The sequence below is a fragment of the Oryzias latipes genome, chromosome 16 (assembly GCF_053564925.1).
Source record: "Oryzias latipes strain Hd-rR chromosome 16, Olatipes_Hd-rR_3.1".
Classification (NCBI taxonomy): Eukaryota; Metazoa; Chordata; class Actinopteri; order Beloniformes; family Adrianichthyidae; genus Oryzias; species Oryzias latipes.
Window position 1 is genome coordinate 10,199,045 of NC_136252.1, and position 19,339 is coordinate 10,218,383.

The 19,339-nt window shown below is 52.5% G+C and overlaps 27 non-coding genes across 27 annotated transcripts; all 27 read left to right on the forward strand.

Annotated features, from left to right (window-relative positions):
- Positions 1-28: 28 nt before the first annotated feature.
- Positions 29-147, forward strand: LOC144986534 (5S ribosomal RNA). Its single transcript, XR_013650344.1, has one exon. It is a non-coding gene; the product is annotated as a 5S ribosomal RNA (ribosomal RNA).
- Positions 148-763: 616 nt separating this feature from the next.
- On the forward strand, positions 764-882 carry LOC144986546 (5S ribosomal RNA). Its single transcript, XR_013650356.1, has one exon. It is a non-coding gene; the product is annotated as a 5S ribosomal RNA (ribosomal RNA).
- A 590-nt stretch (positions 883-1,472) lies between these two features.
- Positions 1,473-1,591, forward strand: LOC144986324 (5S ribosomal RNA). The gene has a single exon (XR_013650137.1). It is a non-coding gene; the product is annotated as a 5S ribosomal RNA (ribosomal RNA).
- Positions 1,592-2,212: 621 nt separating this feature from the next.
- On the forward strand, positions 2,213-2,331 carry LOC144986557 (5S ribosomal RNA). Its single transcript, XR_013650367.1, has one exon. It is a non-coding gene; the product is annotated as a 5S ribosomal RNA (ribosomal RNA).
- A 591-nt stretch (positions 2,332-2,922) lies between these two features.
- LOC144986325 (5S ribosomal RNA) lies at positions 2,923-3,041 on the forward strand. The gene has a single exon (XR_013650138.1). It is a non-coding gene; the product is annotated as a 5S ribosomal RNA (ribosomal RNA).
- Positions 3,042-3,657: 616 nt separating this feature from the next.
- On the forward strand, positions 3,658-3,776 carry LOC144986568 (5S ribosomal RNA). The gene has a single exon (XR_013650378.1). It is a non-coding gene; the product is annotated as a 5S ribosomal RNA (ribosomal RNA).
- A 591-nt stretch (positions 3,777-4,367) lies between these two features.
- On the forward strand, positions 4,368-4,486 carry LOC144986326 (5S ribosomal RNA). Its single transcript, XR_013650139.1, has one exon. It is a non-coding gene; the product is annotated as a 5S ribosomal RNA (ribosomal RNA).
- A 616-nt stretch (positions 4,487-5,102) lies between these two features.
- On the forward strand, positions 5,103-5,221 carry LOC144986579 (5S ribosomal RNA). The gene has a single exon (XR_013650389.1). It is a non-coding gene; the product is annotated as a 5S ribosomal RNA (ribosomal RNA).
- A 590-nt stretch (positions 5,222-5,811) lies between these two features.
- On the forward strand, positions 5,812-5,930 carry LOC144986327 (5S ribosomal RNA). Its single transcript, XR_013650140.1, has one exon. It is a non-coding gene; the product is annotated as a 5S ribosomal RNA (ribosomal RNA).
- Positions 5,931-6,520: 590 nt separating this feature from the next.
- Positions 6,521-6,639, forward strand: LOC144986328 (5S ribosomal RNA). The gene has a single exon (XR_013650141.1). It is a non-coding gene; the product is annotated as a 5S ribosomal RNA (ribosomal RNA).
- Positions 6,640-7,260: 621 nt separating this feature from the next.
- Positions 7,261-7,379, forward strand: LOC144986590 (5S ribosomal RNA). Its single transcript, XR_013650400.1, has one exon. It is a non-coding gene; the product is annotated as a 5S ribosomal RNA (ribosomal RNA).
- A 590-nt stretch (positions 7,380-7,969) lies between these two features.
- LOC144986329 (5S ribosomal RNA) lies at positions 7,970-8,088 on the forward strand. The gene has a single exon (XR_013650142.1). It is a non-coding gene; the product is annotated as a 5S ribosomal RNA (ribosomal RNA).
- Positions 8,089-8,684: 596 nt separating this feature from the next.
- Positions 8,685-8,803, forward strand: LOC144984655 (5S ribosomal RNA). The gene has a single exon (XR_013648478.1). It is a non-coding gene; the product is annotated as a 5S ribosomal RNA (ribosomal RNA).
- Positions 8,804-9,394: 591 nt separating this feature from the next.
- Positions 9,395-9,513, forward strand: LOC144986330 (5S ribosomal RNA). The gene has a single exon (XR_013650143.1). It is a non-coding gene; the product is annotated as a 5S ribosomal RNA (ribosomal RNA).
- Positions 9,514-10,129: 616 nt separating this feature from the next.
- On the forward strand, positions 10,130-10,248 carry LOC144986331 (5S ribosomal RNA). The gene has a single exon (XR_013650144.1). It is a non-coding gene; the product is annotated as a 5S ribosomal RNA (ribosomal RNA).
- A 616-nt stretch (positions 10,249-10,864) lies between these two features.
- Positions 10,865-10,983, forward strand: LOC144984666 (5S ribosomal RNA). The gene has a single exon (XR_013648489.1). It is a non-coding gene; the product is annotated as a 5S ribosomal RNA (ribosomal RNA).
- A 611-nt stretch (positions 10,984-11,594) lies between these two features.
- Positions 11,595-11,713, forward strand: LOC144984677 (5S ribosomal RNA). Its single transcript, XR_013648500.1, has one exon. It is a non-coding gene; the product is annotated as a 5S ribosomal RNA (ribosomal RNA).
- A 591-nt stretch (positions 11,714-12,304) lies between these two features.
- Positions 12,305-12,423, forward strand: LOC144986333 (5S ribosomal RNA). Its single transcript, XR_013650146.1, has one exon. It is a non-coding gene; the product is annotated as a 5S ribosomal RNA (ribosomal RNA).
- Positions 12,424-13,024: 601 nt separating this feature from the next.
- Positions 13,025-13,143, forward strand: LOC144986334 (5S ribosomal RNA). Its single transcript, XR_013650147.1, has one exon. It is a non-coding gene; the product is annotated as a 5S ribosomal RNA (ribosomal RNA).
- A 606-nt stretch (positions 13,144-13,749) lies between these two features.
- On the forward strand, positions 13,750-13,868 carry LOC144984688 (5S ribosomal RNA). Its single transcript, XR_013648511.1, has one exon. It is a non-coding gene; the product is annotated as a 5S ribosomal RNA (ribosomal RNA).
- Positions 13,869-14,458: 590 nt separating this feature from the next.
- Positions 14,459-14,577, forward strand: LOC144986335 (5S ribosomal RNA). Its single transcript, XR_013650148.1, has one exon. It is a non-coding gene; the product is annotated as a 5S ribosomal RNA (ribosomal RNA).
- Positions 14,578-15,168: 591 nt separating this feature from the next.
- Positions 15,169-15,287, forward strand: LOC144986336 (5S ribosomal RNA). The gene has a single exon (XR_013650149.1). It is a non-coding gene; the product is annotated as a 5S ribosomal RNA (ribosomal RNA).
- A 611-nt stretch (positions 15,288-15,898) lies between these two features.
- On the forward strand, positions 15,899-16,017 carry LOC144984699 (5S ribosomal RNA). Its single transcript, XR_013648522.1, has one exon. It is a non-coding gene; the product is annotated as a 5S ribosomal RNA (ribosomal RNA).
- Positions 16,018-16,608: 591 nt separating this feature from the next.
- Positions 16,609-16,727, forward strand: LOC144986337 (5S ribosomal RNA). The gene has a single exon (XR_013650150.1). It is a non-coding gene; the product is annotated as a 5S ribosomal RNA (ribosomal RNA).
- Positions 16,728-17,323: 596 nt separating this feature from the next.
- LOC144984711 (5S ribosomal RNA) lies at positions 17,324-17,442 on the forward strand. The gene has a single exon (XR_013648534.1). It is a non-coding gene; the product is annotated as a 5S ribosomal RNA (ribosomal RNA).
- A 590-nt stretch (positions 17,443-18,032) lies between these two features.
- LOC144986338 (5S ribosomal RNA) lies at positions 18,033-18,151 on the forward strand. The gene has a single exon (XR_013650151.1). It is a non-coding gene; the product is annotated as a 5S ribosomal RNA (ribosomal RNA).
- A 596-nt stretch (positions 18,152-18,747) lies between these two features.
- LOC144984722 (5S ribosomal RNA) lies at positions 18,748-18,866 on the forward strand. Its single transcript, XR_013648545.1, has one exon. It is a non-coding gene; the product is annotated as a 5S ribosomal RNA (ribosomal RNA).
- The last annotated feature ends 473 nt before the right edge of the window (positions 18,867-19,339 follow it).

Sequence of the window (19,339 nt, forward strand, 5' to 3'; positions counted from 1 at the left end):
TAAAGGGCTCTGCTCCACACAACCCTTCGCTTACGGCCATACCACCCTGAACACGCCCGATCTCGTCCGATCTCGGAAGCTAAGCAGGGTCGGGCCTGGTTAGTACTTGGATGGGAGACCGCCTGGGAATACCAGGTGCTGTAAGTTTTCCGGCTTTTGCTGGCATCCACCAAAGAGAAGGAAAATCACTCACACACCCCCACAAACAGCTTTGGGTACTTTGGTTTCCTTGTCATGCATTTGTGTCTTTGGTTTTTATTTTTCTGACACCACCGTTCTGTGACACATACAGCCACCAGAGAGCGCACCGGCCAGGAAATCAAACACACAGCTTTGGGTTTCTTGCTTTTTCATGTCCTTCTGTGTCTTTCTTTTCTTTTCTTTTCTTTTCTTTTCTTTTCTTTTCTTTTCTTTTCTTTTTCTTTTTTTTTTTTTTTTTTTTTTCTCTGACATGACCGTCCGGGCTTCATCCAAACTCTTCAGCGAGCTGCAGGGCAGTCAGCGCCGAGGTGCAAATGCACAAGCCTGCACCCTCTAGAAACGCTGCCGTCTCGGTGACGAGCCCACGCAGGTGTGTGTGTGTGGAAGGCCGCTGTGGCGCACCTGCTGGGGTGAAAGGTCACCGTTTTGGCTGCAGGTGGGTGTGTCCGCTCAGCAGGTGCACCAATCAGTGGCACAGAGTGAGTGGGTGAAGGGGCCGCTGGGAGCAGGCAGGAGTCTGGTGCAGGCAGCGCTTAAAGGGCTCTGCTCCACACAACCCTTCGCTTACGGCCATACCACCCTGAACACGCCCGATCTCGTCCGATCTCGGAAGCTAAGCAGGGTCGGGCCTGGTTAGTACTTGGATGGGAGACCGCCTGGGAATACCAGGTGCTGTAAGTTTTCCGGCTTTTGCTGGCATCCACCAAAGAGAAGGAAAATCACTCACACACCCCCACAAACAGCTTTGGGTACTTTGGTTTCCTTGTCATGCATTTGTGTCTTTGGTTTTTATTTTTCTGACACCACCGTTCTGTGACACATACAGCCACCAGAGAGCGCACCGGCCAGGAAATCAAACACACAGCTTTGGGTTTCTTGCTTTTTCATGTCCTTCTGTGTCTTTCTTTTCTTTTCTTTTCTTTCTTTTTCTTTTTTTTTTTTTTTTTTTTTTCTCTGACATGACCGTCCGGGCTTCATCCAAACTCTTCAGCGAGCTGCAGGGCAGTCAGCGCCGAGGTGCAAATGCACAAGCCTGCACCCTCTAGAAACGCTGCCGTCTCGGTGACGCGCCCACGCAGGTGTGTGTGTGTGGAAGGCCGCTGTGGCGCACCTGCTGGGGTGAAAGGTCACCGTTTTGGCTGCAGGTGGGTGTGTCCGCTCAGCAGGTGCACCAATCAGTGGCACAGAGTGAGTGGGTGAAGGGGCCGCTGGGAGCAGGCAGGAGTCTGGTGCAGGCAGCGCTTAAAGGGCTCTGCTCCACACAACCCTTCGCTTACGGCCACACCACCCTGAACACGCCCGATCTCGTCCGATCTCGGAAGCTAAGCAGGGTCGGGCCTGGTTAGTACTTGGATGGGAGACCGCCTGGGAATACCAGGTGCTGTAAGTTTTCCGGCTTTTGCTGGCATCCACCAAAGAGAAGGAAAATCACTCACACACCCCCACAAACAGCTTTGGGTACTTTGGTTTCCTTGTCATGCATTTGTGTCTTTGGTTTTTATTTTTCTGACACCACCGTTCTGTGACACATACAGCCACCAGAGAGCGCACCGGCCAGGAAATCAAACACACAGCTTTGGGTTTCTTGCTTTTTCATGTCCTTCTGTGTCTTTCTTTTCTTTTCTTTTCTTTTCTTTTCTTTTCTTTTCTTTTCTTTTCTTTTCTTTTTCTTTTTTTTTTTTTTTTTTTTTTCTCTGACATGACCGTCCGGGCTTCATCCAAACTCTTCAGCGAGCTGCAGGGCAGTCAGCGCCGAGGTGCAAATGCACAAGCCTGCACCCTCTAGAAACGCTGCCGTCTCGGTGACGAGCCCACGCAGGTGTGTGTGTGTGGAAGGCCGCTGTGGCGCACCTGCTGGGGTGAAAGGTCACCGTTTTGGCTGCAGGTGGGTGTGTCCGCTCAGCAGGTGCACCAATCAGTGGCACAGAGTGAGTGGGTGAAGGGGCCGCTGGGAGCAGGCAGGAGTCTGGTGCAGGCAGCGCTTAAAGGGCTCTGCTCCACACAACCCTTCGCTTACGGCCATACCACCCTGAACACGCCCGATCTCGTCCGATCTCGGAAGCTAAGCAGGGTCGGGCCTGGTTAGTACTTGGATGGGAGACCGCCTGGGAATACCAGGTGCTGTAAGTTTTCCGGCTTTTGCTGGCATCCACCAAAGAGAAGGAAAATCACTCACACACCCCCACAAACAGCTTTGGGTACTTTGGTTTCCTTGTCATGCATTTGTGTCTTTGGTTTTTATTTTTCTGACACCACCGTTCTGTGACACATACAGCCACCAGAGAGCGCACCGGCCAGGAAATCAAACACACAGCTTTGGGTTTCTTGCTTTTTCATGTCCTTCTGTGTCTTTCTTTTCTTTTCTTTTCTTTTCTTTTTCTTTTTTTTTTTTTTTTTTTTTTCTCTGACATGACCGTCCGGGCTTCATCCAAACTCTTCAGCGAGCTGCAGGGCAGTCAGCGCCGAGGTGCAAATGCACAAGCCTGCACCCTCTAGAAACGCTGCCGTCTCGGTGACGCGCCCACGCAGGTGTGTGTGTGTGGAAGGCCGCTGTGGCGCACCTGCTGGGGTGAAAGGTCACCGTTTTGGCTGCAGGTGGGTGTGTCCGCTCAGCAGGTGCACCAATCAGTGGCACAGAGTGAGTGGGTGAAGGGGCCGCTGGGAGCAGGCAGGAGTCTGGTGCAGGCAGCGCTTAAAGGGCTCTGCTCCACACAACCCTTCGCTTACGGCCACACCACCCTGAACACGCCCGATCTCGTCCGATCTCGGAAGCTAAGCAGGGTCGGGCCTGGTTAGTACTTGGATGGGAGACCGCCTGGGAATACCAGGTGCTGTAAGTTTTCCGGCTTTTGCTGGCATCCACCAAAGAGAAGGAAAATCACTCACACACCCCCACAAACAGCTTTGGGTACTTTGGTTTCCTTGTCATGCATTTGTGTCTTTGGTTTTTATTTTTCTGACACCACCGTTCTGTGACACATACAGCCACCAGAGAGCGCACCGGCCAGGAAATCAAACACACAGCTTTGGGTTTCTTGCTTTTTCATGTCCTTCTGTGTCTTTCTTTTCTTTTCTTTTCTTTTCTTTTCTTTTCTTTTCTTTTCTTTTCTTTTTCTTTTTTTTTTTTTTTTTTTTTTCTCTGACATGACCGTCCGGGCTTCATCCAAACTCTTCAGCGAGCTGCAGGGCAGTCAGCGCCGAGGTGCAAATGCACAAGCCTGCACCCTCTAGAAACGCTGCCGTCTCGGTGACGAGCCCACGCAGGTGTGTGTGTGTGGAAGGCCGCTGTGGCGCACCTGCTGGGGTGAAAGGTCACCGTTTTGGCTGCAGGTGGGTGTGTCCGCTCAGCAGGTGCACCAATCAGTGGCACAGAGTGAGTGGGTGAAGGGGCCGCTGGGAGCAGGCAGGAGTCTGGTGCAGGCAGCGCTTAAAGGGCTCTGCTCCACACAACCCTTCGCTTACGGCCATACCACCCTGAACACGCCCGATCTCGTCCGATCTCGGAAGCTAAGCAGGGTCGGGCCTGGTTAGTACTTGGATGGGAGACCGCCTGGGAATACCAGGTGCTGTAAGTTTTCCGGCTTTTGCTGGCATCCACCAAAGAGAAGGAAAATCACTCACACACCCCCACAAACAGCTTTGGGTACTTTGGTTTCCTTGTCATGCATTTGTGTCTTTGGTTTTTATTTTTCTGACACCACCGTTCTGTGACACATACAGCCACCAGAGAGCGCACCGGCCAGGAAATCAAACACACAGCTTTGGGTTTCTTGCTTTTTCATGTCCTTCTGTGTCTTTCTTTTCTTTTCTTTTCTTTTCTTTTTCTTTTTTTTTTTTTTTTTTTTTTCTCTGACATGACCGTCCGGGCTTCATCCAAACTCTTCAGCGAGCTGCAGGGCAGTCAGCGCCGAGGTGCAAATGCACAAGCCTGCACCCTCTAGAAACGCTGCCGTCTCGGTGACGCGCCCACGCAGGTGTGTGTGTGTGGAAGGCCGCTGTGGCGCACCTGCTGGGGTGAAAGGTCACCGTTTTGGCTGCAGGTGGGTGTGTCCGCTCAGCAGGTGCACCAATCAGTGGCACAGAGTGAGTGGGTGAAGGGGCCGCTGGGAGCAGGCAGGAGTCTGGTGCAGGCAGCGCTTAAAGGGCTCTGCTCCACACAACCCTTCGCTTACGGCCACACCACCCTGAACACGCCCGATCTCGTCCGATCTCGGAAGCTAAGCAGGGTCGGGCCTGGTTAGTACTTGGATGGGAGACCGCCTGGGAATACCAGGTGCTGTAAGTTTTCCGGCTTTTGCTGGCATCCACCAAAGAGAAGGAAAATCACTCACACACCCCCACAAACAGCTTTGGGTACTTTGGTTTCCTTGTCATGCATTTGTGTCTTTGGTTTTTATTTTTCTGACACCACCGTTCTGTGACACATACAGCCACCAGAGAGCGCACCGGCCAGGAAATCAAACACACAGCTTTGGGTTTCTTGCTTTTTCATGTCCTTCTGTGTCTTTCTTTTCTTTTCTTTTCTTTTCTTTTCTTTTCTTTTCTTTTCTTTTCTTTTTCTTTTTTTTTTTTTTTTTTTTTTCTCTGACATGACCGTCCGGGCTTCATCCAAACTCTTCAGCGAGCTGCAGGGCAGTCAGCGCCGAGGTGCAAATGCACAAGCCTGCACCCTCTAGAAACGCTGCCGTCTCGGTGACGAGCCCACGCAGGTGTGTGTGTGTGGAAGGCCGCTGTGGCGCACCTGCTGGGGTGAAAGGTCACCGTTTTGGCTGCAGGTGGGTGTGTCCGCTCAGCAGGTGCACCAATCAGTGGCACAGAGTGAGTGGGTGAAGGGGCCGCTGGGAGCAGGCAGGAGTCTGGTGCAGGCAGCGCTTAAAGGGCTCTGCTCCACACAACCCTTCGCTTACGGCCATACCACCCTGAACACGCCCGATCTCGTCCGATCTCGGAAGCTAAGCAGGGTCGGGCCTGGTTAGTACTTGGATGGGAGACCGCCTGGGAATACCAGGTGCTGTAAGTTTTCCGGCTTTTGCTGGCATCCACCAAAGAGAAGGAAAATCACTCACACACCCCCACAAACAGCTTTGGGTACTTTGGTTTCCTTGTCATGCATTTGTGTCTTTGGTTTTTATTTTTCTGACACCACCGTTCTGTGACACATACAGCCACCAGAGAGCGCACCGGCCAGGAAATCAAACACACAGCTTTGGGTTTCTTGCTTTTTCATGTCCTTCTGTGTCTTTCTTTTCTTTTCTTTTCTTTCTTTTTCTTTTTTTTTTTTTTTTTTTTTTCTCTGACATGACCGTCCGGGCTTCATCCAAACTCTTCAGCGAGCTGCAGGGCAGTCAGCGCCGAGGTGCAAATGCACAAGCCTGCACCCTCTAGAAACGCTGCCGTCTCGGTGACGCGCCCACGCAGGTGTGTGTGTGTGGAAGGCCGCTGTGGCGCACCTGCTGGGGTGAAAGGTCACCGTTTTGGCTGCAGGTGGGTGTGTCCGCTCAGCAGGTGCACCAATCAGTGGCACAGAGTGAGTGGGTGAAGGGGCCGCTGGGAGCAGGCAGGAGTCTGGTGCAGGCAGCGCTTAAAGGGCTCTGCTCCACACAACCCTTCGCTTACGGCCACACCACCCTGAACACGCCCGATCTCGTCCGATCTCGGAAGCTAAGCAGGGTCGGGCCTGGTTAGTACTTGGATGGGAGACCGCCTGGGAATACCAGGTGCTGTAAGTTTTCCGGCTTTTGCTGGCATCCACCAAAGAGAAGGAAAATCACTCACACACCCCCACAAACAGCTTTGGGTACTTTGGTTTCCTTGTCATGCATTTGTGTCTTTGGTTTTTATTTTTCTGACACCACCGTTCTGTGACACATACAGCCACCAGAGAGCGCACCGGCCAGGAAATCAAACACACAGCTTTGGGTTTCTTGCTTTTTCATGTCCTTCTGTGTCTTTCTTTTCTTTTCTTTTCTTTCTTTTTCTTTTTTTTTTTTTTTTTTTTTTCTCTGACATGACCGTCCGGGCTTCATCCAAACTCTTCAGCGAGCTGCAGGGCAGTCAGCGCCGAGGTGCAAATGCACAAGCCTGCACCCTCTAGAAACGCTGCCGTCTCGGTGACGCGCCCACGCAGGTGTGTGTGTGTGGAAGGCCGCTGTGGCGCACCTGCTGGGGTGAAAGGTCACCGTTTTGGCTGCAGGTGGGTGTGTCCGCTCAGCAGGTGCACCAATCAGTGGCACAGAGTGAGTGGGTGAAGGGGCCGCTGGGAGCAGGCAGGAGTCTGGTGCAGGCAGCGCTTAAAGGGCTCTGCTCCACACAACCCTTCGCTTACGGCCACACCACCCTGAACACGCCCGATCTCGTCCGATCTCGGAAGCTAAGCAGGGTCGGGCCTGGTTAGTACTTGGATGGGAGACCGCCTGGGAATACCAGGTGCTGTAAGTTTTCCGGCTTTTGCTGGCATCCACCAAAGAGAAGGAAAATCACTCACACACCCCCACAAACAGCTTTGGGTACTTTGGTTTCCTTGTCATGCATTTGTGTCTTTGGTTTTTATTTTTCTGACACCACCGTTCTGTGACACATACAGCCACCAGAGAGCGCACCGGCCAGGAAATCAAACACACAGCTTTGGGTTTCTTGCTTTTTCATGTCCTTCTGTGTCTTTCTTTTCTTTTCTTTTCTTTTCTTTTCTTTTCTTTTCTTTTCTTTTCTTTTCTTTTTCTTTTTTTTTTTTTTTTTTTTTTCTCTGACATGACCGTCCGGGCTTCATCCAAACTCTTCAGCGAGCTGCAGGGCAGTCAGCGCCGAGGTGCAAATGCACAAGCCTGCACCCTCTAGAAACGCTGCCGTCTCGGTGACGAGCCCACGCAGGTGTGTGTGTGTGGAAGGCCGCTGTGGCGCACCTGCTGGGGTGAAAGGTCACCGTTTTGGCTGCAGGTGGGTGTGTCCGCTCAGCAGGTGCACCAATCAGTGGCACAGAGTGAGTGGGTGAAGGGGCCGCTGGGAGCAGGCAGGAGTCTGGTGCAGGCAGCGCTTAAAGGGCTCTGCTCCACACAACCCTTCGCTTACGGCCATACCACCCTGAACACGCCCGATCTCGTCCGATCTCGGAAGCTAAGCAGGGTCGGGCCTGGTTAGTACTTGGATGGGAGACCGCCTGGGAATACCAGGTGCTGTAAGTTTTCCGGCTTTTGCTGGCATCCACCAAAGAGAAGGAAAATCACTCACACACCCCCACAAACAGCTTTGGGTACTTTGGTTTCCTTGTCATGCATTTGTGTCTTTGGTTTTTATTTTTCTGACACCACCGTTCTGTGACACATACAGCCACCAGAGAGCGCACCGGCCAGGAAATCAAACACACAGCTTTGGGTTTCTTGCTTTTTCATGTCCTTCTGTGTCTTTCTTTTCTTTTCTTTTCTTTCTTTTTCTTTTTTTTTTTTTTTTTTTTTTCTCTGACATGACCGTCCGGGCTTCATCCAAACTCTTCAGCGAGCTGCAGGGCAGTCAGCGCCGAGGTGCAAATGCACAAGCCTGCACCCTCTAGAAACGCTGCCGTCTCGGTGACGCGCCCACGCAGGTGTGTGTGTGTGGAAGGCCGCTGTGGCGCACCTGCTGGGGTGAAAGGTCACCGTTTTGGCTGCAGGTGGGTGTGTCCGCTCAGCAGGTGCACCAATCAGTGGCACAGAGTGAGTGGGTGAAGGGGCCGCTGGGAGCAGGCAGGAGTCTGGTGCAGGCAGCGCTTAAAGGGCTCTGCTCCACACAACCCTTCGCTTACGGCCACACCACCCTGAACACGCCCGATCTCGTCCGATCTCGGAAGCTAAGCAGGGTCGGGCCTGGTTAGTACTTGGATGGGAGACCGCCTGGGAATACCAGGTGCTGTAAGTTTTCCGGCTTTTGCTGGCATCCACCAAAGAGAAGGAAAATCACTCACACACCCCCACAAACAGCTTTGGGTACTTTGGTTTCCTTGTCATGCATTTGTGTCTTTGGTTTTTATTTTTCTGACACCACCGTTCTGTGACACATACAGCCACCAGAGAGCGCACCGGCCAGGAAATCAAACACACAGCTTTGGGTTTCTTGCTTTTTCATGTCCTTCTGTGTCTTTCTTTTCTTTTCTTTTCTTTTCTTTTCTTTTTCTTTTTTTTTTTTTTTTTTTTTTCTCTGACATGACCGTCCGGGCTTCATCCAAACTCTTCAGCGAGCTGCAGGGCAGTCAGCGCCGAGGTGCAAATGCACAAGCCTGCACCCTCTAGAAACGCTGCCGTCTCGGTGACGAGCCCACGCAGGTGTGTGTGTGTGGAAGGCCGCTGTGGCGCACCTGCTGGGGTGAAAGGTCACCGTTTTGGCTGCAGGTGGGTGTGTCCGCTCAGCAGGTGCACCAATCAGTGGCACAGAGTGAGTGGGTGAAGGGGCCGCTGGGAGCAGGCAGGAGTCTGGTGCAGGCAGCGCTTAAAGGGCTCTGCTCCACACAACCCTTCGCTTACGGCCATACCACCCTGAACACGCCCGATCTCGTCCGATCTCGGAAGCTAAGCAGGGTCGGGCCTGGTTAGTACTTGGATGGGAGACCGCCTGGGAATACCAGGTGCTGTAAGTTTTCCGGCTTTTGCTGGCATCCACCAAAGAGAAGGAAAATCACTCACACACCCCCACAAACAGCTTTGGGTACTTTGGTTTCCTTGTCATGCATTTGTGTCTTTGGTTTTTATTTTTCTGACACCACCGTTCTGTGACACATACAGCCACCAGAGAGCGCACCGGCCAGGAAATCAAACACACAGCTTTGGGTTTCTTGCTTTTTCATGTCCTTCTGTGTCTTTCTTTTCTTTTCTTTTCTTTTCTTTTTCTTTTTTTTTTTTTTTTTTTTTTCTCTGACATGACCGTCCGGGCTTCATCCAAACTCTTCAGCGAGCTGCAGGGCAGTCAGCGCCGAGGTGCAAATGCACAAGCCTGCACCCTCTAGAAACGCTGCCGTCTCGGTGACGAGCCCACGCAGGTGTGTGTGTGTGGAAGGCCGCTGTGGCGCACCTGCTGGGGTGAAAGGTCACCGTTTTGGCTGCAGGTGGGTGTGTCCGCTCAGCAGGTGCACCAATCAGTGGCACAGAGTGAGTGGGTGAAGGGGCCGCTGGGAGCAGGCAGGAGTCTGGTGCAGGCAGCGCTTAAAGGGCTCTGCTCCACACAACCCTTCGCTTACGGCCACACCACCCTGAACACGCCCGATCTCGTCCGATCTCGGAAGCTAAGCAGGGTCGGGCCTGGTTAGTACTTGGATGGGAGACCGCCTGGGAATACCAGGTGCTGTAAGTTTTCCGGCTTTTGCTGGCATCCACCAAAGAGAAGGAAAATCACTCACACACCCCCACAAACAGCTTTGGGTACTTTGGTTTCCTTGTCATGCATTTGTGTCTTTGGTTTTTATTTTTCTGACACCACCGTTCTGTGACACATACAGCCACCAGAGAGCGCACCGGCCAGGAAATCAAACACACAGCTTTGGGTTTCTTGCTTTTTCATGTCCTTCTGTGTCTTTCTTTTCTTTTCTTTTCTTTTCTTTTCTTTTCTTTTCTTTTCTTTTCTTTTTCTTTTTTTTTTTTTTTTTTTTTTCTCTGACATGACCGTCCGGGCTTCATCCAAACTCTTCAGCGAGCTGCAGGGCAGTCAGCGCCGAGGTGCAAATGCACAAGCCTGCACCCTCTAGAAACGCTGCCGTCTCGGTGACGAGCCCACGCAGGTGTGTGTGTGTGGAAGGCCGCTGTGGCGCACCTGCTGGGGTGAAAGGTCACCGTTTTGGCTGCAGGTGGGTGTGTCCGCTCAGCAGGTGCACCAATCAGTGGCACAGAGTGAGTGGGTGAAGGGGCCGCTGGGAGCAGGCAGGAGTCTGGTGCAGGCAGCGCTTAAAGGGCTCTGCTCCACACAACCCTTCGCTTACGGCCACACCACCCTGAACACGCCCGATCTCGTCCGATCTCGGAAGCTAAGCAGGGTCGGGCCTGGTTAGTACTTGGATGGGAGACCGCCTGGGAATACCAGGTGCTGTAAGTTTTCCGGCTTTTGCTGGCATCCACCAAAGAGAAGGAAAATCACTCACACACCCCCACAAACAGCTTTGGGTACTTTGGTTTCCTTGTCATGCATTTGTGTCTTTGGTTTTTATTTTTCTGACACCACCGTTCTGTGACACATACAGCCACCAGAGAGCGCACCGGCCAGGAAATCAAACACACAGCTTTGGGTTTCTTGCTTTTTCATGTCCTTCTGTGTCTTTCTTTTCTTTTCTTTTCTTTTCTTTTCTTTTCTTTTCTTTTCTTTTCTTTTTCTTTTTTTTTTTTTTTTTTTTTTCTCTGACATGACCGTCCGGGCTTCATCCAAACTCTTCAGCGAGCTGCAGGGCAGTCAGCGCCGAGGTGCAAATGCACAAGCCTGCACCCTCTAGAAACGCTGCCGTCTCGGTGACGAGCCCACGCAGGTGTGTGTGTGTGGAAGGCCGCTGTGGCGCACCTGCTGGGGTGAAAGGTCACCGTTTTGGCTGCAGGTGGGTGTGTCCGCTCAGCAGGTGCACCAATCAGTGGCACAGAGTGAGTGGGTGAAGGGGCCGCTGGGAGCAGGCAGGAGTCTGGTGCAGGCAGCGCTTAAAGGGCTCTGCTCCACACAACCCTTCGCTTACGGCCATACCACCCTGAACACGCCCGATCTCGTCCGATCTCGGAAGCTAAGCAGGGTCGGGCCTGGTTAGTACTTGGATGGGAGACCGCCTGGGAATACCAGGTGCTGTAAGTTTTCCGGCTTTTGCTGGCATCCACCAAAGAGAAGGAAAATCACTCACACACCCCCACAAACAGCTTTGGGTACTTTGGTTTCCTTGTCATGCATTTGTGTCTTTGGTTTTTATTTTTCTGACACCACCGTTCTGTGACACATACAGCCACCAGAGAGCGCACCGGCCAGGAAATCAAACACACAGCTTTGGGTTTCTTGCTTTTTCATGTCCTTCTGTGTCTTTCTTTTCTTTTCTTTTCTTTTCTTTTCTTTTCTTTTCTTTTCTTTTTCTTTTTTTTTTTTTTTTTTTTTTCTCTGACATGACCGTCCGGGCTTCATCCAAACTCTTCAGCGAGCTGCAGGGCAGTCAGCGCCGAGGTGCAAATGCACAAGCCTGCACCCTCTAGAAACGCTGCCGTCTCGGTGACGAGCCCACGCAGGTGTGTGTGTGTGGAAGGCCGCTGTGGCGCACCTGCTGGGGTGAAAGGTCACCGTTTTGGCTGCAGGTGGGTGTGTCCGCTCAGCAGGTGCACCAATCAGTGGCACAGAGTGAGTGGGTGAAGGGGCCGCTGGGAGCAGGCAGGAGTCTGGTGCAGGCAGCGCTTAAAGGGCTCTGCTCCACACAACCCTTCGCTTACGGCCATACCACCCTGAACACGCCCGATCTCGTCCGATCTCGGAAGCTAAGCAGGGTCGGGCCTGGTTAGTACTTGGATGGGAGACCGCCTGGGAATACCAGGTGCTGTAAGTTTTCCGGCTTTTGCTGGCATCCACCAAAGAGAAGGAAAATCACTCACACACCCCCACAAACAGCTTTGGGTACTTTGGTTTCCTTGTCATGCATTTGTGTCTTTGGTTTTTATTTTTCTGACACCACCGTTCTGTGACACATACAGCCACCAGAGAGCGCACCGGCCAGGAAATCAAACACACAGCTTTGGGTTTCTTGCTTTTTCATGTCCTTCTGTGTCTTTCTTTTCTTTTCTTTTCTTTTCTTTTTCTTTTTTTTTTTTTTTTTTTTTTCTCTGACATGACCGTCCGGGCTTCATCCAAACTCTTCAGCGAGCTGCAGGGCAGTCAGCGCCGAGGTGCAAATGCACAAGCCTGCACCCTCTAGAAACGCTGCCGTCTCGGTGACGAGCCCACGCAGGTGTGTGTGTGTGGAAGGCCGCTGTGGCGCACCTGCTGGGGTGAAAGGTCACCGTTTTGGCTGCAGGTGGGTGTGTCCGCTCAGCAGGTGCACCAATCAGTGGCACAGAGTGAGTGGGTGAAGGGGCCGCTGGGAGCAGGCAGGAGTCTGGTGCAGGCAGCGCTTAAAGGGCTCTGCTCCACACAACCCTTCGCTTACGGCCACACCACCCTGAACACGCCCGATCTCGTCCGATCTCGGAAGCTAAGCAGGGTCGGGCCTGGTTAGTACTTGGATGGGAGACCGCCTGGGAATACCAGGTGCTGTAAGTTTTCCGGCTTTTGCTGGCATCCACCAAAGAGAAGGAAAATCACTCACACACCCCCACAAACAGCTTTGGGTACTTTGGTTTCCTTGTCATGCATTTGTGTCTTTGGTTTTTATTTTTCTGACACCACCGTTCTGTGACACATACAGCCACCAGAGAGCGCACCGGCCAGGAAATCAAACACACAGCTTTGGGTTTCTTGCTTTTTCATGTCCTTCTGTGTCTTTCTTTTCTTTTCTTTTCTTTTCTTTTCTTTTCTTTTTCTTTTTTTTTTTTTTTTTTTTTTCTCTGACATGACCGTCCGGGCTTCATCCAAACTCTTCAGCGAGCTGCAGGGCAGTCAGCGCCGAGGTGCAAATGCACAAGCCTGCACCCTCTAGAAACGCTGCCGTCTCGGTGACGAGCCCACGCAGGTGTGTGTGTGTGGAAGGCCGCTGTGGCGCACCTGCTGGGGTGAAAGGTCACCGTTTTGGCTGCAGGTGGGTGTGTCCGCTCAGCAGGTGCACCAATCAGTGGCACAGAGTGAGTGGGTGAAGGGGCCGCTGGGAGCAGGCAGGAGTCTGGTGCAGGCAGCGCTTAAAGGGCTCTGCTCCACACAACCCTTCGCTTACGGCCACACCACCCTGAACACGCCCGATCTCGTCCGATCTCGGAAGCTAAGCAGGGTCGGGCCTGGTTAGTACTTGGATGGGAGACCGCCTGGGAATACCAGGTGCTGTAAGTTTTCCGGCTTTTGCTGGCATCCACCAAAGAGAAGGAAAATCACTCACACACCCCCACAAACAGCTTTGGGTACTTTGGTTTCCTTGTCATGCATTTGTGTCTTTGGTTTTTATTTTTCTGACACCACCGTTCTGTGACACATACAGCCACCAGAGAGCGCACCGGCCAGGAAATCAAACACACAGCTTTGGGTTTCTTGCTTTTTCATGTCCTTCTGTGTCTTTCTTTTCTTTTCTTTTCTTTTCTTTTCTTTTCTTTTCTTTTTCTTTTTTTTTTTTTTTTTTTTTTCTCTGACATGACCGTCCGGGCTTCATCCAAACTCTTCAGCGAGCTGCAGGGCAGTCAGCGCCGAGGTGCAAATGCACAAGCCTGCACCCTCTAGAAACGCTGCCGTCTCGGTGACGAGCCCACGCAGGTGTGTGTGTGTGGAAGGCCGCTGTGGCGCACCTGCTGGGGTGAAAGGTCACCGTTTTGGCTGCAGGTGGGTGTGTCCGCTCAGCAGGTGCACCAATCAGTGGCACAGAGTGAGTGGGTGAAGGGGCCGCTGGGAGCAGGCAGGAGTCTGGTGCAGGCAGCGCTTAAAGGGCTCTGCTCCACACAACCCTTCGCTTACGGCCATACCACCCTGAACACGCCCGATCTCGTCCGATCTCGGAAGCTAAGCAGGGTCGGGCCTGGTTAGTACTTGGATGGGAGACCGCCTGGGAATACCAGGTGCTGTAAGTTTTCCGGCTTTTGCTGGCATCCACCAAAGAGAAGGAAAATCACTCACACACCCCCACAAACAGCTTTGGGTACTTTGGTTTCCTTGTCATGCATTTGTGTCTTTGGTTTTTATTTTTCTGACACCACCGTTCTGTGACACATACAGCCACCAGAGAGCGCACCGGCCAGGAAATCAAACACACAGCTTTGGGTTTCTTGCTTTTTCATGTCCTTCTGTGTCTTTCTTTTCTTTTCTTTTCTTTCTTTTTCTTTTTTTTTTTTTTTTTTTTTTCTCTGACATGACCGTCCGGGCTTCATCCAAACTCTTCAGCGAGCTGCAGGGCAGTCAGCGCCGAGGTGCAAATGCACAAGCCTGCACCCTCTAGAAACGCTGCCGTCTCGGTGACGCGCCCACGCAGGTGTGTGTGTGTGGAAGGCCGCTGTGGCGCACCTGCTGGGGTGAAAGGTCACCGTTTTGGCTGCAGGTGGGTGTGTCCGCTCAGCAGGTGCACCAATCAGTGGCACAGAGTGAGTGGGTGAAGGGGCCGCTGGGAGCAGGCAGGAGTCTGGTGCAGGCAGCGCTTAAAGGGCTCTGCTCCACACAACCCTTCGCTTACGGCCACACCACCCTGAACACGCCCGATCTCGTCCGATCTCGGAAGCTAAGCAGGGTCGGGCCTGGTTAGTACTTGGATGGGAGACCGCCTGGGAATACCAGGTGCTGTAAGTTTTCCGGCTTTTGCTGGCATCCACCAAAGAGAAGGAAAATCACTCACACACCCCCACAAACAGCTTTGGGTACTTTGGTTTCCTTGTCATGCATTTGTGTCTTTGGTTTTTATTTTTCTGACACCACCGTTCTGTGACACATACAGCCACCAGAGAGCGCACCGGCCAGGAAATCAAACACACAGCTTTGGGTTTCTTGCTTTTTCATGTCCTTCTGTGTCTTTCTTTTCTTTTCTTTTCTTTTCTTTTTCTTTTTTTTTTTTTTTTTTTTTTCTCTGACATGACCGTCCGGGCTTCATCCAAACTCTTCAGCGAGCTGCAGGGCAGTCAGCGCCGAGGTGCAAATGCACAAGCCTGCACCCTCTAGAAACGCTGCCGTCTCGGTGACGAGCCCACGCAGGTGTGTGTGTGTGGAAGGCCGCTGTGGCGCACCTGCTGGGGTGAAAGGTCACCGTTTTGGCTGCAGGTGGGTGTGTCCGCTCAGCAGGTGCACCAATCAGTGGCACAGAGTGAGTGGGTGAAGGGGCCGCTGGGAGCAGGCAGGAGTCTGGTGCAGGCAGCGCTTAAAGGGCTCTGCTCCACACAACCCTTCGCTTACGGCCACACCACCCTGAACACGCCCGATCTCGTCCGATCTCGGAAGCTAAGCAGGGTCGGGCCTGGTTAGTACTTGGATGGGAGACCGCCTGGGAATACCAGGTGCTGTAAGTTTTCCGGCTTTTGCTGGCATCCACCAAAGAGAAGGAAAATCACTCACACACCCCCACAAACAGCTTTGGGTACTTTGGTTTCCTTGTCATGCATTTGTGTCTTTGGTTTTTATTTTTCTGACACCACCGTTCTGTGACACATACAGCCACCAGAGAGCGCACCGGCCAGGAAATCAAACACACAGCTTTGGGTTTCTTGCTTTTTCATGTCCTTCTGTGTCTTTCTTTTCTTTTCTTTTCTTTTCTTTTCTTTTCTTTTCTTTTCTTTTTCTTTTTTTTTTTTTTTTTTTTTTCTCTGACATGACCGTCCGGGCTTCATCCAAACTCTTCAGCGAGCTGCAGGGCAGTCAGCGCCGAGGTGCAAATGCACAAGCCTGCACCCTCTAGAAACGCTGCCGTCTCGGTGACGAGCCCACGCAGGTGTGTGTGTGTGGAAGGCCGCTGTGGCGCACCTGCTGGGGTGAAAGGTCACCGTTTTGGCTGCAGGTGGGTGTGTCCGCTCAGCAGGTGCACCAATCAGTGGCACAGAGTGAGTGGGTGAAGGGGCCGCTGGGAGCAGGCAGGAGTCTGGTGCAGGCAGCGCTTAAAGGGCTCTGCTCCACACAACCCTTCGCTTACGGCCATACCACCCTGAACACGCCCGATCTCGTCCGATCTCGGAAGCTAAGCAGGGTCGGGCCTGGTTAGTACTTGGATGGGAGACCGCCTGGGAATACCAGGTGCTGTAAGTTTTCCGGCTTTTGCTGGCATCCACCAAAGAGAAGGAAAATCACTCACACACCCCCACAAACAGCTTTGGGTACTTTGGTTTCCTTGTCATGCATTTGTGTCTTTGGTTTTTATTTTTCTGACACCACCGTTCTGTGACACATACAGCCACCAGAGAGCGCACCGGCCAGGAAATCAAACACACAGCTTTGGGTTTCTTGCTTTTTCATGTCCTTCTGTGTCTTTCTTTTCTTTTCTTTTCTTTTCTTTTTCTTTTTTTTTTTTTTTTTTTTTTCTCTGACATGACCGTCCGGGCTTCATCCAAACTCTTCAGCGAGCTGCAGGGCAGTCAGCGCCGAGGTGCAAATGCACAAGCCTGCACCCTCTAGAAACGCTGCCGTCTCGGTGACGCGCCCACGCAGGTGTGTGTGTGTGGAAGGCCGCTGTGGCGCACCTGCTGGGGTGAAAGGTCACCGTTTTGGCTGCAGGTGGGTGTGTCCGCTCAGCAGGTGCACCAATCAGTGGCACAGAGTGAGTGGGTGAAGGGGCCGCTGGGAGCAGGCAGGAGTCTGGTGCAGGCAGCGCTTAAAGGGCTCTGCTCCACACAACCCTTCGCTTACGGCCACACCACCCTGAACACGCCCGATCTCGTCCGATCTCGGAAGCTAAGCAGGGTCGGGCCTGGTTAGTACTTGGATGGGAGACCGCCTGGGAATACCAGGTGCTGTAAGTTTTCCGGCTTTTGCTGGCATCCACCAAAGAGAAGGAAAATCACTCACACACCCCCACAAACAGCTTTGGGTACTTTGGTTTCCTTGTCATGCATTTGTGTCTTTGGTTTTTATTTTTCTGACACCACCGTTCTGTGACACATACAGCCACCAGAGAGCGCACCGGCCAGGAAATCAAACACACAGCTTTGGGTTTCTTGCTTTTTCATGTCCTTCTGTGTCTTTCTTTTCTTTTCTTTTCTTTTCTTTTCTTTTTCTTTTTTTTTTTTTTTTTTTTTTCTCTGACATGACCGTCCGGGCTTCATCCAAACTCTTCAGCGAGCTGCAGGGCAGTCAGCGCCGAGGTGCAAATGCACAAGCCTGCACCCTCTAGAAACGCTGCCGTCTCGGTGACGAGCCCACGCAGGTGTGTGTGTGTGGAAGGCCGCTGTGGCGCACCTGCTGGGGTGAAAGGTCACCGTTTTGGCTGCAGGTGGGTGTGTCCGCTCAGCAGGTGCACCAATCAGTGGCACAGAGTGAGTGGGTGAAGGGGCCGCTGGGAGCAGGCAGGAGTCTGGTGCAGGCAGCGCTTAAAGGGCTCTGCTCCACACAACCCTTCGCTTACGGCCATACCACCCTGAACACGCCCGATCTCGTCCGATCTCGGAAGCTAAGCAGGGTCGGGCCTGGTTAGTACTTGGATGGGAGACCGCCTGGGAATACCAGGTGCTGTAAGTTTTCCGGCTTTTGCTGGCATCCACCAAAGAGAAGGAAAATCACTCACACACCCCCACAAACAGCTTTGGGTACTTTGGTTTCCTTGTCATGCATTTGTGTCTTTGGTTTTTATTTTTCTGACACCACCGTTCTGTGACACATACAGCCACCAGAGAGCGCACCGGCCAGGAAATCAAACACACAGCTTTGGGTTTCTTGCTTTTTCATGTCCTTCTGTGTCTTTCTTTTCTTTTCTTTTCTTTCTTTTTCTTTTTTTTTTTTTTTTTTTTTTCTCTGACATGACCGTCCGGGCTTCATCCAAACTCTTCAGCGAGCTGCAGGGCAGTCAGCGCCGAGGTGCAAATGCACAAGCCTGCACCCTCTAGAAACGCTGCCGTCTCGGTGACGCGCCCACGCAGGTGTGTGTGTGTGGAAGGCCGCTGTGGCGCACCTGCTGGGGTGAAAGGTCACCGTTTTGGCTGCAGGTGGGTGTGTCCGCTCAGCAGGTGCACCAATCAGTGGCACAGAGTGAGTGGGTGAAGGGGCCGCTGGGAGCAGGCAGGAGTCTGGTGCAGGCAGCGCTTAAAGGGCTCTGCTCCACACAACCCTTCGCTTACGGCCACACCACCCTGAACACGCCCGATCTCGTCCGATCTCGGAAGCTAAGCAGGGTCGGGCCTGGTTAGTACTTGGATGGGAGACCGCCTGGGAATACCAGGTGCTGTAAGTTTTCCGGCTTTTGCTGGCATCCACCAAAGAGAAGGAAAATCACTCACACACCCCCACAAACAGCTTTGGGTACTTTGGTTTCCTTGTCATGCATTTGTGTCTTTGGTTTTTATTTTTCTGACACCACCGTTCTGTGACACATACAGCCACCAGAGAGCGCACCGGCCAGGAAATCAAACACACAGCTTTGGGTTTCTTGCTTTTTCATGTCCTTCTGTGTCTTTCTTTTCTTTTCTTTTCTTTTCTTTTCTTTTTCTTTTTTTTTTTTTTTTTTTTTTCTCTGACATGACCGTCCGGGCTTCATCCAAACTCTTCAGCGAGCTGCAGGGCAGTCAGCGCCGAGGTGCAAATGCACAAGCCTGCACCCTCTAGAAACGCTGCCGTCTCGGTGACGAGCCCACGCAGGTGTGTGTGTGTGGAAGGCCGCTGTGGCGCACCTGCTGGGGTGAAAGGTCACCGTTTTGGCTGCAGGTGGGTGTGTCCGCTCAGCAGGTGCACCAATCAGTGGCACAGAGTGAGTGGGTGAAGGGGCCGCTGGGAGCAGGCAGGAGTCTGGTGCAGGCAGCGCTTAAAGGGCTCTGCTCCACACAACCCTTCGCTTACGGCCATACCACCCTGAACACGCCCGATCTCGTCCGATCTCGGAAGCTAAGCAGGGTCGGGCCTGGTTAGTACTTGGATGGGAGACCGCCTGGGAATACCAGGTGCTGTAAGTTTTCCGGCTTTTGCTGGCATCCACCAAAGAGAAGGAAAATCACTCACACACCCCCACAAACAGCTTTGGGTACTTTGGTTTCCTTGTCATGCATTTGTGTCTTTGGTTTTTATTTTTCTGACACCACCGTTCTGTGACACATACAGCCACCAGAGAGCGCACCGGCCAGGAAATCAAACACACAGCTTTGGGTTTCTTGCTTTTTCATGTCCTTCTGTGTCTTTCTTTTCTTTTCTTTTCTTTCTTTTTCTTTTTTTTTTTTTTTTTTTTTTCTCTGACATGACCGTCCGGGCTTCATCCAAACTCTTCAGCGAGCTGCAGGGCAGTCAGCGCCGAGGTGCAAATGCACAAGCCTGCACCCTCTAGAAACGCTGCCGTCTCGGTGACGCGCCCACGCAGGTGTGTGTGTGTGGAAGGCCGCTGTGGCGCACCTGCTGGGGTGAAAGGTCACCGTTTTGGCTGCAGGTGGGTGTG